This window comes from Cibotium barometz, chromosome 49, assembly GCF_041138505.1.
Source record: "Cibotium barometz isolate CiBa-2024 chromosome 49, ASM4113850v1, whole genome shotgun sequence".
Classification (NCBI taxonomy): Eukaryota; Viridiplantae; Streptophyta; class Polypodiopsida; order Cyatheales; family Cibotiaceae; genus Cibotium; species Cibotium barometz.
In genome coordinates this window covers 26087621-26104711 of record NC_141094.1, presented here as the reverse complement: position 1 = coordinate 26104711, position 17091 = coordinate 26087621, and positions in this window count along the sequence as shown.

The following is a 17091-nucleotide window of genomic DNA, read 5'->3' as shown; positions in this document are numbered from 1 at the left end:
TTCTAATGAAACATCACACGCTTAGTGGTGCACTTAAACATATGGTCCAATCGAAAATCAGAAATTTCAAACACCAAATTTACTACGTAACAAATATAGTACATATGGCATGTCCCAAACTTAGACAAGTAGGTAGTACAATCATAAAATGTTAATAACTTCTTTGTTTTAACTTTGATTCCAACTCCACCTTGCACACAAATAAAACATGGAGATCTTAAATTGATTTATTGAGTAATTTTTACATGTAATTTTTATTTTAAATTAATTATTATATATTTTAAAAGTATACAAAAAGAGTTTTTTTTTATACAGCACATCTTTATATCAAAAGATATGTATTTTTACTTGATTGAATGATCCAAGCATAGACAATTATGAGAATAATGTGACCATATGGTCAAATTTCATTCTTAACGGTTAGATTTTTCGAGATCTCCATGGGAAATTTACTTCAAAGTCTTAGAGCAACTAAACATAATTATAGTAAATTAATTATAAAAATTCTTTTTGTGTGATTATGTAATAATTTTATGTGAGCAATTAGTGCTAATCATGATGAATCAATAGAAAACATTTTAGTTTAATTTGAGTAAGAAAATAGCTTTATGTGTAGCTTTACTTGAGGAGTTTCTTCCCTTCCAAGCCTAAACCCAAGTCTAACTAGGCTTGGTTAAGTAGGCTAGGTAATGTACCAAATGCATATGGCCACGTGTTTAACATGTCATCTACACATGGCATGCATTCCACCTAACATGCCATTTCAATGTGCCACCTCAACATTGATGACATGACATGCTACTTCACTATGCCACTTCATTATTAATGACATGACATGACATATGTCACCTCACTATGCCACCTCATTATTAATGACATGACATGTCACCTCATTAGATGCCATGTCACATGCATTAACACATCATCAAGGAGAGAGAGCTACCACCTCATTTTTAAATATTTATTTTTTGAAAAAAAAATATTATATCAAAATCCTCCCCATTTTAATAATCTAAGTAAAGATGTCATGTAGACTTACTTAAAAAGGTATATCTATCAATCCATAATCATCCAATTGAATAAGGAAAGTCTTATCTTTGAATTAGAATATCCAATACAATGCAAGATAAGAGAGTGTTGCTTCCTACAAATGCACACACTTTTATGCTCATTTCATTCAATCATAGCTTGGTGCCTAGTCTTCATTGCATTTTGTAGAGAATGGTCTCACAAAGTCGTAGGAGTAATAAATCTGATAGGAATAGAAAACTCCCTGCTCATGAGGCTCAAGAATGGGCTCACAAAGTCGTAGGAGTAATAAATCTGATAGGAATAGAAAACTCCCTGCTCATGAGGCTCAAGAAGCAGAGAGAAAGAGGATAGCTTGTGAGCAGAAAAGAGAGTGGAGAGCATGCCACAAGAAACCATTAACATTGGGCAGGCCGCCACCACCCTCACCTCTTCCATATGAGCCTCCTCCACCTCCTCCTACTGTTGTCCCCCTTGGTTTGGTTGAAGCATGTGAGCCTCCTCCTCCTCCTCCTCTTCCTAGCAAGACTATGAATGCAAGAGCCAACCATATGTCATCGTGTGTCCAAGATCATTCATAACTTTTTTTAAGATCTCACTCCCTTGTCACAATGTGTTCTTCTCACATCTCTTATTGACCATCCTAACCTAGCTAAGTATAGCGCTATTGTTGGGATTTGTGAGCATCGAGAGAGGAGAGCGGGTGCTAAGGTTCTTAATAGTGTTTGTCGCTCATAGCATCCATCAAGACCTTGGATATATTGGTTGCTCATCACACTATTGTAGCGGCCATCTATAGACCCCACATGGCAGGCGAGATGAGAGCTACCTCTCGCATTCTTTGCATAGCACCACGCACTCTTAGAGGTGGTTCTTTGAGGAGATAAAGTCTAGATGCTTAGATTTTATTAGAGCTACAAATTGCATAGTTTTAGAGCGTTTAGGAAGACGATTTTTGTGTTTAAAACATTTATGAAGAGAATTTTTACTTAATCTTGGAAAGAAATCTCTAGTTATGGGTATTAATCTTGTCTTTTTGCTTAATTTGATTTTGTTGCAAGGTGTTTAGACCTTGATTAAGCTTATATTTTGTTTAAAACATGCATTGTTTGCTTAATTTTTACTAATTAGACCTTCATTTTTTAGTTTTATCATTAGATAGGATAATTAGGCATTAATAATCCCTGAAAAATTAAAAAAAAAGTAAAGCTTAATTTATGACCTTTGATCACTTTGGCAGTTCAGGAGAGCTGATTGGGGGGATTTTATTTAATTACATCATCAAACTTACTAATAAGATCAATTTTGGCTTCAAGGAAATTTCAACCAACCCCTTAATTGGAAACAAAAATCAAAGGGACGACCCTAATTAAAAGATAAGGAATGAGCCTTAGTGGTCACCAAAAGGGGGGCAAAGCCTTCATTGGCTTAGAGCTAAAAATAATAGTGGTGGCGACCCCAAAAAGGGCAAAAACCTTGCAATTTCTATTGTTTGGGCCAAATCCACCCCCAATCCGCATCTGCATACCCATGCAATTGTATCTCTCTACCAACCTCATAGAAAAGTCTGTAACCAATAGTGGACGATGTATCTGTAAGAGTTTGTCTAGCCACACCGTGGCTTATTGGGGGCCTACATCAACTTACCTACAGGTCTAATAGCATAGCACAAATTTAGCCTAGTACTGGTCATGTAGATTAAGCTACCCACTATGCACTTGCTCATAGCGGGGTCCTCTAAAAGCTCACCTTGTATCTATGGAGAAAGCTTAGTGCTTTTCTCCAATGGAGCTAAAATAGTCTTATAGGCTATCATAATGCTTGGATAATATGTCCAAGCTATACTGCAGCAACATGGCCTTCATCGTGAATAACAAAAGTTTTGTGCATTGTATAAAGATGCAAGCTTTTGTGCATTGAGAGTAAAAAAGGATCCCAACTAGAATGTCACAAATGTTGTCCAGTAGCAATAGTTTTTGGTAGTGAACTCCAACATCTAGGGGTGTATGACATCATCATAGGGTGTCCTTACATGCATGAGTCTCATCTAATGTACGATTGCAGCACTGACCACATCTATATTCAAAACAAGTGTGGAACACTAAAGGTTGATCTCCATACATGGAAAGCATTCCCTGTGGGGATAAGAACTTTGTGCGGTCTCTATCACAACTATAAGGACGTCGTCTCTTAATATTTATCTGACTTGTCACTACTAGAACCTTGAGGATGAATGAAAGAAACATACACAAGCATCCCTACTTGATGAAGATGAGACCAATGGTTGGATGAAAATCCTAGCAATGATAGGCACCTACCCCCTTGCTAGACCCGTAGGCACGTGGATTCAAGCCATAGCACGTACCACCCATACACCTTAGCAATGATAGGCACCTACCCCCTTGCTAGAGCCATAGGCACGTGGATTCAAGCCATAGCACGTACCACCCATACACCTTACTCACAACACCTTGAGAGTTAGAGATGAGTCCTTGCTAGAAACCCTGCCACTTAGAGTATGGCTTGACTTTCAATTTGGCAAAAACATGAAAAGAAAGTGAGCACAGATGGCTATCAAAGCTTGAAACCAAGGAGGTCACGATCATCTTATGTGATAAAGAAGAGTCCCATGTTTGAACCCTCGCCACCGACTGCCCAAATAACTACTTGAAGCTCAAATTTCCATGAGGGAAACACCCAACTATGGCTCCCAAGGCCACCAGCACAACCTCGTTTGCTCGACTAACCTCCCCTAGGAATTCAAAGAGAAACCCAAGCAAGGACAAGAAACCTCACCAACAAAGAACTCGTGTCATGTGCCACTATTGGATTCTCATGAACTTCTAAGAAGCTCAAGGCTTCTATGACAAGAACTCAATCATGTGGTTTCCTAAGATCAAGACCTCAAAGCCACTACCATGAACACAAGCCTTGCATAAATTTTCTCCATCAACCCAAATGGTGTGATAGCCTAAGGAATTGCAAGCACACCACCAGAACCTCTCCTTGTAATTGGGAAAGACAAGGGAAAACAACAACTAGATCTACCTTCTACTCCTAAAAGAGAATTATCTTTCTTTAAGAAACCACACCACCCCTTGTGTGAGTGGCACCACAAGAACCTGCATTCAAAGACAAGGGAAAACAACAACTAGATCTACCTTCTACTCTTTCTTTAAGAAACCACACCACCCCTTGTGTGAGTGGCACCACAAGAACCTGCATTCAAAAAAGATATGGCACCACAAGAACTGTCTCGCATCATGAGGGCAACCATTCAACCTACCCCATAACCTAGTTGCTTGCAACTTCCCAAGTTCTAAAAGGTGTATCAAAGATCAGAGCAATGCAAGCAGGTGGGAAAATATGGACATCACAGGTAGTTATTCTCTCACACATCAAGGTGGCTGATTAATGGCCATCAACACTAGAGAGAGAGAGAGCGGCAACTACATTGCAAGCCTCATAACAAGACAAATCATGGTAGGCCTACAGGTATCATAACTCAACTGGTTGCTTCAAAGTAACTTAATTATGTGTGCTTCAAAAAAAAATGTTGAGGAAAGCAGTAAAGAGTCGATGAAAAGCTGAAAGTGTTGGAGCATGAAGAAAGTAAAAACAAGAAGAAAGTATATAAGCTAGAGAGCAAAATAAAATTGAGTTGGAGAATAAGTCCCCACCACTTAAAGGTAAAACCAAAGCTCTTTTCCCAATAGACTCGGCATCGGCGGACTAGCCTCACATTAAGTGACTACCTTGCATAAACATCATCAATCATGGTATCAACCAACCATCATCATCACTACATGATGTCTTTCCTATTTGCCACCACCTACTCTACCTCCTTGTCAACAGGTTCACAAGGAGGCAATAAGTTCTCCTCGGTGTAATCGTTTAATTAACGATAGTTTGGGAGAAGAATTGTAGAGCTTCAACAGTGTTCAAGAAAGCATTGTTGAAAAGAATCTCAAAGGGTGTCTTCATCGAACATGGGGCTTGCAAAGTTTGGTCACCATCGGACCCAACTCTCACTCTTGCAAAGTTTGGTCACACCATCGAACCACATTTGTGTGTAATGTGCGTGCCAAAGGCCCAATTTTTAGGGGTCACTCTAAGGTCACAACACATTGATGGACCTTTGGCACGCACATTGAACACAAATGTGGTCCAATGGTGACCAAAATTTGCAAGAGTAAGGGTGGGGTCCACATCCTCATTCTTACAAAGTTTGGTCACTATCAGACCACATTTGAATGCAAAGTGTGTGCCAAAGGACCAATTTTTAGGGGGACTGTGTGTGTGAATGCATGTGCATTATGTAGGTTTATGTGTGTGAATGCATATGCATTATGTAGGTTTGTGTGTGTAAATTCATGTGCATTATGTAGGTGTGTGTGTGTGTGTGTGTGTGTGTGTGTGTGTGTGTGCCTTGGAGAGAGAGAGAGAGAGAGAGAGAGAGAGAGAGAGAGAGAGAGAAATAAAGAAAGTTATATTAACATCTACCAAAGACCCCAAGGGCCTATGAGACCAAAAGTAATACAATGGTACTATGGATATAGTGAGCCATAGAAAACTGAAAGTTATATTAACGTCAGCAACAACAAAAGACCCCAAGGGCCTATGAGACCAAAAGTAATACAATGGTACCATGGATATACTGAGCCATAGAAAACCGAAAGAAAAAGTAAAATGAAAACATTTGATAGAACGTGTGATCAACAGATGCTCTTGTGTAGAGTGAGATATACTATGATCAGTTAATAAGATGAACGATACCCGCCTCGGCCAGAACCAATTTGATGGTGGAGTGAATGTCACGCCTTTGTGATGGGAGAATGCCATATCGACGAAGAACCTCATGAATCCGCCTCTATGTGGTGGAGGGACATGATGCTCTAGGTCGAGGACGTCTGGCTCAGAATGGATCGAGCTCTCTCGCTAAGAACTCCTCTGGGGCGTGGAGCTAGAGCATGGATATGGGTGGTGGGCTCTGATGTCATAGTAGAGGAACTGTTGTGAGTAGTGATTCTAATGTGGATGTGTGTACCACAAAGAAATCTGTGATGGCTCTTTGTGAGGTGTCCTATGAGAGCCAAGGCTGTCGGCATGCTGTCAACACTACATCCCTGTGTCGTTTGAGCTCCATCAAGTACATGCCCAAGCACCTCTGATCCTCAAACTATATCACCCTTCTATGTAACCAAAATGGGATGATGTATAAATATAAGAGAATTATACATGGAATAAATCATAAAACTACAACATAAGGGTGCTAGCCTAGATACTGTAGGCATAGCTACTAGACAACACTAAAAAAACATCATGTAATGAATACAAAAGTAAGTGCTAACCTAGCTACTATGGGTTTAGTCACTGTCACTATCCAAGTCTAGCCAATTTGGATCATCATCTACAAAATGACCTCGTTATCGAGAAGCGTCTATAACTCGTACAATAGTAGTATCCTATTGTGCAGCCTCACGCAGTAGTATACCTATGTGCACTACCTCAAGAGCCCTATATGTCTCTCTCTCTCTCTCTCTCTCTCTCTCTCTCTCTCTCTCTCTCTCTCTCTCTCTCTCTCTCGTGATGCCCGCAGCCTCGCCTGTCTCTCTAGCCAAAGAGTGAAGTCATCACCTACACGTGTCTCCCACCACATGTGTAATCTGCTCAATTATCATGACTCTATGTCAATATGTCTCAGTAGATGTGCCACTAGGTTGAGCACCACCAATGCGCTCAAGTGTTGTGCTCTTTCTCTCCTCTAGAACAGCATGTAGCTACTCGAACTCTGTCTTGGTCCACCCTAACTCTGTTGATTCCTCAAAGCCCTCTGGGAGGGTCTCGATGCCTGACTCACCCAGCAATGGCTAGTAAGTCCTCTTGTGTCATGTGAGAGACTAGCTGCCATGTCTGTGGATCAATCTATGTTGTCCCTAGGAAAAAATCATCAATACCCAAAACTCAATAGGTTACTAGGTCGATGTCAAATCTACACACTGGGCATGTAGCCCATCAAACCAATTGGAGAGAGATGCAAGAGACATGGAAGAAGTGGCCGCAGCCTAGTGCATATGCACTTGCCGCATCGAAGGGCTGAAAACATATAGAGAAATCTCCCTTGCATAGAATGTACAAGGCTTGTGTAGCAAATGGTTATCGGATCTCCAATGAAGGCTGAGGATATAAGGCAAAGTAGGGGTCACTGAGGACTACGGAGTAATCTATCAAGACTACTGAAAAAAGTGCTCCACCCTACCAGGCAGTGCCTCATGACCTCCTCATATAGCCTCTGCCCGTTGCTCCCCCATCCTCACTCTCATCTGCTCCATCTCTACCCTCATGTGCTTTTCATCTCTGCAGAAGTTAGTCTCTCAACTGCCTCTCACAATGCTGGCCCTGTAGTAGAATGTGCAGGTGTCTACATGAAAGAGCAAACATGAATAAGATACATAGGAAAAACTATACGAGACATTACCGTACACGTGTAAGTTTTTAAAAAAAATAGATACCAACCTTGGTTAATAAAGGTGATGTGTGTGAAATAACTGCACCACATGCTGGATGCTCTCGGTAGCAAGGCGTACATCGATCCCTATCTGCTCACCGGGCAATCTGATAGGCTAAAATATGTTCACACTTTATTTATAAACATGTTCACATTTTGTTTATGAATATGTGTTAACAATCTATGAGACTCATAAATTTTTCTTAGCCCCATGCGTGATGAGACCAACACATGCCTACTCACATGTGTTATGAGGAAAGTGGGGTTTACAGTGAGACATGCAAAGTGAGGTAGAGGGAAGCGATGGGAAATGGGAAGAAGCACAACCTTATACACAAGAAGGAAGGAGGTAGAGAGTATTAGAGCCCACGGTGAGTAGGTGTGCACTGCTTAGACCATAAAGTGCCACCACTGAACATGGAGCATGATTTGGATGCAACCTATCACTTGATGCCAATATTAGGGATGTGCAACCCACTTGTTGATGTGGCAGTCCTCTAGGGTGGTAAGAGATAGACCTAGTAAATGTCGTGGAGTGCATGCAGCCACATGAAGAAGTTGGTGGTAGGTAGGTACTTCCATAAATGATTCACCGGCTTGGGGTGCCACTGTCATGATGGCTAGATGGCCGGCACTGATCAGTAGAGCAACTGGGCATTAGTCATTTAGACACTGGGTAATCTCATAGGCTACAATATGTTCACATTTTGTTTATAACCATGTTCACAATTTATTTATGAATATGTGTTAAGAATCTATGAGACTCATAAATTTTTCTTAGTCCCTTGCATGATGAGGCCAACACATGCCTACTTACATGTGTTATGAGGTGCATTAGCACCTCGATATATACATAAGCCTTTGTGGTCTCAAGGGTGTGTTGTAGTGAGACATGCAAAATGAGGTAGAGGAAAGTGATGGTAAATGGGAAGAAGCACAACCTTCTACACAAGAAGGAAGGGTGTAGGGGAGGCATAATGGTAGGTGCAACCATAGTATTCCTTATGGGTGGGGTAAAAAGGGGGGGGTAAAAAGGGGACGAAGCACAACCTTCTACACAAGAGGGAAGGGTGTAGGGGAGGCATAATGGTAGGTGCAACCATAGTATTCCTTGTGGGTGGGGTAAAAAGGGGGGGTGGCTTAGGGAAATTGGTTATTTAATGTAACCCGATGTTTAACTGTATAAAGCTTAGGGTGACATCCCTTTCTTGTTGGATGCAACCTATAAATGTTTGAGTGAATATAAGAGAATAGTACCTTTGAGAAAATCCAAGAATTTAACTTTGTTGGTCCCACTACGTTGAAGGTAGTGTATATATGATTGCATATATGAGGGTCAAAGGCCTTTTAGTCAATGCAAGTTGTGGATTTCTATTGCAATCAGTTGTTTGCTTGTAGTTAGTTTTAAGTCATTTAAAAAAAAGGTAGAAAGGGTTATTGAGAATGTTTACTTGTTGATTGGATTTTGAGTTTAGTTAGTTGTTACCTTTTCTGTACTTTCTAAAACTCTTTATATATTAAACTATTAAACTTAATTAGTACAATTTATCTAGTTTCTTAGGGTTAAGGATCCTACAGGTAAGGAAATTGTGAGGGATGTTGGCATGTCTAAGTCTAAATGTAGTTTTATGAAACTTTGATTCTATTATATGTGTAAGATACTCATTTTTATAGTTTTTTTTCTTCTGTTTATAACTTGATGTATTTATATTTCTTTATTATAACTATAAATTTTCATTTCTTTCTATTGTAGGCAACATGGATGATGATGTTTCCAAAGTCTTTTCTCCATATTCGTTTACCTTTCCTATTGGATTAGAGTTGTCACTTCTTTTCTTGTTGTTCCGTCATCACCTTTAGTGTCAAAAAACCCTCCACGTGTCAAAATCGTGAGAAGATGAATGGGAGAGAGATTAATAATGGTGAGGTTGAGGGTTAGATATAAACCTTAATGTTTCTTACATGAGAAAGATATTAAGCAAGTATGGGACCTAAAATCTCCTACATGGATGGGAGATGCATTTGTCATCCTTGTTAGAGGCAAATAATAAGCTAAGCTGATAAAATTGAGTGGGATGTAAAATTTAGTGGTTCCTTGTTTAATATGCAAATTTTGAAACCCCTACATAGACTCTTATATTTTGAAACCCCTACATAGACTCTTATATTTTGAAACCCCTAATAGAATCTTGAATTTGATATTAAATATTAGTTAGAGGATATGTTTGTCATTCTTGCTAGTGGCAGTTAATAAACCAAGCACTTGAAATTGAACGGGTTACAAAATGGCTCCCTATTTAACATGTAAATTTTAATGAAGCAAGGCTTGCCTCCATAGGTTCCCAAGACAACACTCTAAAATAGCTTTCAAGGATGATGATAGATTTATTTAAAGTATTAAAAAGATTATTATGTTGCAAGTTGGATAATACATAATGATAGATTTATTTAAAGTATTTAAAAGATTATTATGTTGCAAGTTGGATAATACATAAAACTACATGCTATTGATTAAACAAAGCATCTTACTAGATTTATACAAAATAAACACGACACTTTTTCCATGCTTGGATTACAAATTCAAAACTAAAATAGCATACAAGCCCTAGGTCTTTGCATCTCCACATAGTTGTAAAAAAAATCTCATCATATTAACTACTGTCACACTCATCATATTAACTACTCCTCATGTCACACTCATCATCTATGAAGTGACTCTACTTTCATATTAACTTCTCACACACTCATCATGTCCACATAGCTATAGACAAAATCTCATCATATTAACTACTCCTCATGTCACACTCATCATCTATGAAGTGACTACTTTCATATGAGCTCACGTCACACTTATCATCTTGACTCTGCATTCACATTAACTACTCATCGCACTCATCATGTATGAAGGGACTCTGCTTTCATATTAACTACTAATCACACTCATCATGAATTAAGGGACTTTGCTTTCATATCAACTACTCCTCTCATCACACTCATATTAACTACTCCTTGTCACACTCATCATCTATGAAGCAACTCCGCTTTAAACATTGCTTAGCCTTGTTCCTATAGGATCTCATGTTTTTACTCCTTTTTTTTCTTTTTTCGGAAGGCTATTATTTTACTTAAGCATTGAGGATCTCATGATTTTACTCCTCCCATTAGGAAGGCTCAACTTCTATACTTTACCCACCAACTCCAACCCCCATCGGGTTTGGTTCTAACTAGAACACAAGTCTAAAAGTCTTAAGAGATTGTGCAGAAGTCTAGTAGTCCCCAACCTATGTGCTATTTTGGACACAAATCCAAAAGTTTACTTGAAAAATGTGGACATAAATCCAAATCATAAAGGGATGATGTTAAAAACCACTTCCGATTAACATTGTTTAGTTGCACGATTTGTAATGAGTGTCTTTCTTATATTGCGATTCCCATCATTTGATGTTGTAATCCCTTTTAAAATGTTTTGGGGCTCTCTACGTCAAGGTAATAGCATGAAAAACCTAGCTAGAAGGGCCAAACACTTGTAAAAGCCCTGTATTTGGTCATAGGGGCATCTTAGGTCACTGACTCCCATGTGTTCCAATGAGAAAAGGCTTACAAAGTATAAAATCGAGAAAGGATTATGAGAAACTTGGCTAGAAAGGTGAAATACTTATAAAAGCTCTATATTTGGTCATGGGGGCACCTCAGGTCACTCACTCCTATGGGGGCCACTGCGTGGGACTCATCGAGAAGAGGCTTACGAAGCATAAAATGCAATTTGCCATGTTTGTAATCATTCTCCCTATTCATGTAATAGAGTTTGGCAATCTCTCTACTCTCTCTTATGTCTACAATGTTAATCAAATCATTAATTCATAGAAATCCTCATCAAGGGTGAAAGGACCCTCATCAACCTCTTCTTCAACTTATCCCAACAAGTGACATAATGACACACATCATGTGTGCATTATCTAGCCATCTAAACCAAAGGTTTATTACAACATGATATATTGTAAAGTCAACACAAAGCAGGTATGCTTACACTCTCAATGGCCCCGCCAAGCCACTTTCTATGGCTACTTCACTCAAGGGTCCTTGCCATTTGACAACCCATCTTAGGAAATGGATCCTAACCTTGTTTGACCTTTACGATTAGGACCCGTCACACACACTTTAACGATAGAAGAAGTATGGGTGTACATACTACTTGTACATCAAAAAGAAAAAAATAAAAAAATAGACAAAATATTAGCAATTTGAAAGACAACTCACAGGGGAGCGAAAGATATAATAGTGTCTCTTCAACAACAATGATGCCAAGGCCGATCAATGTCTTCAACTTCAGTAGTCCATGCATCATCAAAGGGACCATGTAATTGTTGGGACTAAGACCTTTAATAAATATTAAATCACATAAAAAATGATAGAGTAGAGATAAAAACATGATGATATTGGGTCCAATTTAATGCTATCATAGAATCATGAAAATGTTTTCGTAATGCTTTAGCCACTTTAAAACTTGATGTCTCCTTTTATTAGGCGTGGGTTTTACAGTGAGCCCATGCTTCCTCTTGGTGGGTGGTTGTATGATAAGGGTCCTCACTTTGGGACCGTCTTGATGGGACACCCTTGAAGTACCTTGGCGTACCTTGATCGAGTTAGACAACCAATCACAGCATCCCAAGTGGCAGCAGTCAGTTGAGGTTCGGGATGTAGCTCGACCGAGTTACCTATATTTTCATATAGGGTAATGCTAACCACCATGTAACTTGACCGAGTTACGTGGTGGACATCCACATGGAAGTGTGTAGCTGTGTCGAGTTACACAGTGGACATCCACATATGCTTGCTCAAGGTGTGAGGTGGACATCCATGTAACTCAATCAAGTTACGTGGTTGATTCCACGTATGTGGTCACCTATATGGAATGACTTGGTTACTGGACATCCACCATGGAACTCGACCGAGTTATAAGTTGCATACATGGGTGACCTATATGTAACTCAAACGAGTTATGTATATCTACCATCATGGAATACATGCACATTTCGAAGGATAAAAATAAAAAATTTTAAAATTTTCTATGTAACTTGACCAAGTAACATGAAAATCCACAAATTTCAAGTTTTTTGATTTTCCATGTAACTCAACTGAGTTACATGGATACCCAATTGGCAATTGACATGCGTAAATATCGACAAAATGAATAAAAATTTAATTTTAAATATCCTATGTGACTCGACCGAGTTACATGAAAATCCACAAAATTCAAATTTTTTATTTTCCACGTAACTCGATTGAGTTTCATGGATATCCAACCAGTGAGCAACACATGTAAATCTTGATGAAGAAGGAAACAAAATAAATTTTTAATTTCCATGTAACTCGACCGAGCTACATGGATACCCAATTGATGATTAACACGTTAACGAGACAAATGGAAAAAATAATTTTAAATATTTTGTGTAACTTGACCGAGTTACATGAAAATCCATAAAATTTAATTTTTGATTTTTCACGTAACTCGACCGAGTTACATGGATATCCAACCAGTGAGCAACACGTGTAAATCTCGATGAAAAAGGAAAAAAAAATACTTTTTAATTTCCAAATAACTCGGTCGAGTTATATGGAGGCCCAATCGAGTTATATGGAGGCCCAATCGAGTATGGACACATGTTTCAGTTGGCGACGTGTTGATTGAAATAAAATTTGTAAAAAAATTCAAAATTTTAAACCAATGCATGTATGGCACATGTTTTACAATGAACCAATCAAAGAGTGACATGTGTACCTTGGCTTCGAACCCTAACCCTACCTCGGTTAAGATATAAAGCCCTTTTTTTTCCCCCTTCATTCTCACTGTTCACTCTTAGAGCTCCCTCCACATTAGCTTTCACCTAATCTCCATTAGGAGTTCCCTAATCTTCATTACATATTTTGGTCCCTTTCACACTTGGATTAGTGTTTTCATTGGGGTGGCCTCATCATCCTCTTTAGAATGGACTTACGCGAGTCCATTGAGGGCCTCATAGTAGCTGTAATTCATTACGAGCTATCAACAGTTTGTGCGAGTGCAGTTGACACACCATCCACTTTGCATATTGTGTGTGGACCTTGAGGCAATGTTTTCCTCCTTACGTAGCCTAGGTAGGATTGTGTCTATAGATGACTGGCTATAGAAGTAGTGTACCACTGGGGTTTCACATGGCTTGTCCTACTGCGAGGTGGACAAGAAGCTACTTGGCATTAGGGATTCAGTTTTAGATCTATTTAGAGATGGCCGAGGAGTCCATCCTACGGTTGGGAAACTGCTTCTTATTTCCAAGTGCTCCCACCCAGCCATGGTAGCACATATCTATAGTAGCCGATATGTAGTTACTTATGGGAGGATGCTGATATGTAGCCAATATCTATAGTAGTCGATATGTAGTTGCTTATGGTGGCATGACATATCTATAGTAGCCGAATATGTAGTTGCTTATGGGAGGATGCCGCACCATCGCCAGATTCCCTTATACTTTGCAAAGTAGTTATATGCAGAGTTTGTATTGGGACTCGAGGTGGATTGTACTACTGCTTGTCTTGGCGGTGGTACGGGTAGTGGTTGTCGCTTAGGCGAGTAGGGTAGGTTGCCCCCCCCTCTGGCGGGCCCTTTGAGTTATTGAGGTAGACCCGACGTTTGTGTCACTTTTGACTGTTGAAGAGAATCTTCACACATGGACATGGCTGATTTCCAAGTGCTCATCCTTCATTAGGCAACATATAAAACAATAGAATTAGGAGTAGCATCTTTGACAAGCAAGGGAAGGCATATATGCTCCATATATGTGGATTAGGACCTATCGGTGGCACATCTCAAGTTGGCAATAGATATAATATTGTTTGTCCATGGAACTAGCCAACCACAGTCAACCAGCTAATTAAGTCATTCAAGAGTCTATAAAAGGCAATGATGGTATTCAATGTAGATCATCTACCGCCTAGTTGGGGCAAGTAAAGAATAGGGCTATTAGGGTCTTAATTTACCTCTTTTGGAAGACCAAAGACCATAAAAATTTGTACATTCATCTTTGACACTTTTGTAACATATAATATACTAAAAATACAGCTATCTCTCTCTCTCTCTCTCTCTCTTTATTCATGACTTGCATCAAGATTCCTATTTTATTACTTAGGGCTGAAAGAAGACACACAAAGCTTCCACCCATGTGACACCAGTTGTAAAGATTCCTCCATAGGCTTGGTCTTGTGCGTAGCAATTGTTAAATTTGCAGCAATGTGATGAGCTATGGTGGATCAAATGCAAGAACCAACATAATTAGCAAGTGATTAGAAGATGATTAATATGAGATTAGTGTATAATTAGTGCACTAATTGTGCAGATGATTAATATGAGATTAGTGCACAATTAACTAATAGCTTAATGTAGGCATGGATACTCAAAAACAAGCGATTTCTCATTAGGCCAATGCCTTAATTTATAGGTTGTACATCCACAAGATGCCAAGCATCTAATCCCACTGATTTCTCCTTGATTTGTGCCACCTCCCCTACATATGGGGGCACCTTTTCCTAGAATCTTTCCACACCCCTATATTCACTCATGCTACCCTTGATTCTCTTATCAGTAGTAGATACCTCTCACCTTTTCACTGCTACCCACTTAATTGCAGACTCCCTTTATAGTCTCTTGCTAAAAGGGCTTGTTCGCGTACACACCCATTCACTTGCATATTTTAACACCTCCCCTTAAGTAAATAATTCTAGTACACCTGGACCCTATACCAAGTTTCCCTCTTACTTGGTAGCCCACAACCAGTGCCTCAAGTCCCTAACTCATAGTCCTTGATACTCTCTCTCTATGTGTCCAAGGCTACTACACGTGTCCGCCGTGACCTTGACTAAAGTGCTCACACATACATCTACCACATGGCCTACATCATCGATGGCTCAAAGGTGGTTTTACTCTGTTGGGGTAGGTTACATTGGGTTGTGGGGTTTCTCTCTCTTTCTCTCTCGGAAAAGATGTCATGACTCCTCTTCCTTAGGAGTCTCCATGAAGTTTGCTGATGCCGATCCTTCTTCATTTGGTTTGCTATAGCAGTCTCTAGCCATGTGTCCTGACTTCCCACAATTGTGGCAAGTGAAGGTCCTTCCTCCTCCCCTACCTCTTCCTCGTCCTCATCCTCGTCCTCGTGAGAATTCTCCTCGGGTGTAGAATGCTCTCTCCTCTCTAGTTGTAGGGTCCAACCCTTTCTTCTCTTTGACCTTGCTCTAGTCGTGCTCCTTCTATCTCATACAGCTTTAATTCTGGTACATTCTTTAAGGTTGCCACAATGTTCTCATAATCTCCTTTGTCCACACTCTTTAGAAGCACTGCTAGTGCCTCATCATCCTCTACCTTCTTCCCAATGGGCTACCAATTGTTGCTTAATGCTTTTGTATTTGTTCAAGTGTGTGGTTAGATGTTCACTTTCCTTCATGTCAAGTTTATAGAATTGCATTAGCAGATTTATCTTTGAATTTTTTGCTTGAGTGCCAAATAATTAATTAAGTTCATCCCATGCATCTTTAGCCCACTATATCCCTGCAATTATATCCCTGCAATGTGGTGAATAATTTCATCATTTAAGCTAAGTGCAATGAGTCCTAATTCTAATTCCTGCTCTTTCTCTCATTCTTCCCAATCTCCTCTAGGCATTCATCTCTTCCCTCAACTAGCCCCCACAGATTTTTCCTCGTGAGCAAATACATGGTCTCATGTATGGCACTACTCCTCGTTAAATTTAGCTATTTCTTGTGCACTGCTCATTGATGATGTGAAGGGAATCTTACCTCTTGATCCAATTCAAGATTCAAGGGCAGTTTCTACCCTTTTACAACTCTAATCTGATATTTAATGATGATTACAACAAGTTTATCAACATGAATTCACCAAAAATTACATAAAGCCAAGGGTAATTGATCTGTACTGAATGGTTGGGATATCAAACCATCTCCAAATTACAAGCTGAAGTGATAGGGATTTGTATCAGATACCCAATTGGTAAATTTGAACCATTAATTACACCAAAATGTAGTAATTAGTGCTGATTAATCATTGATTAGTAAAATAATCCCTCTATTTTGTGTGTAAAAAATAGAGTATGCAGGGAGGCTAGATCTGATGCCTTAGAGTTCAAATGAGCTCAAATCCTTTCAAAGGCATCAATAGCAGTTAGTCTAGTAAAGGATCAAGCCAAGAAACAAAAGATTTGACCAAACATTGAATGCTTAATCTCTATTTTACAAAAGTCACTTGTTGTTATAAATTTGATGCAGAGCTTGATACCACTTCTACTTGAGGAATTTCACAAATCTGAGATCACCAGCATGTTCAGAGCATCCAAAAACCTGTTGGGCTAGCTCCTTTGCTCCCGATTCCAAGCAGTGATGAAGAGCAATTTGGAGTTTTCCTCAGAAAAGTAGGCGCTAGCGAAGTCATCGATTTTTGCAGATCCTCCCAGCGGTTTGACGATTTGAGGTGGCTGGCTGAAGCGTGGGGAGTCTACTTAGGTGTGGCTAAG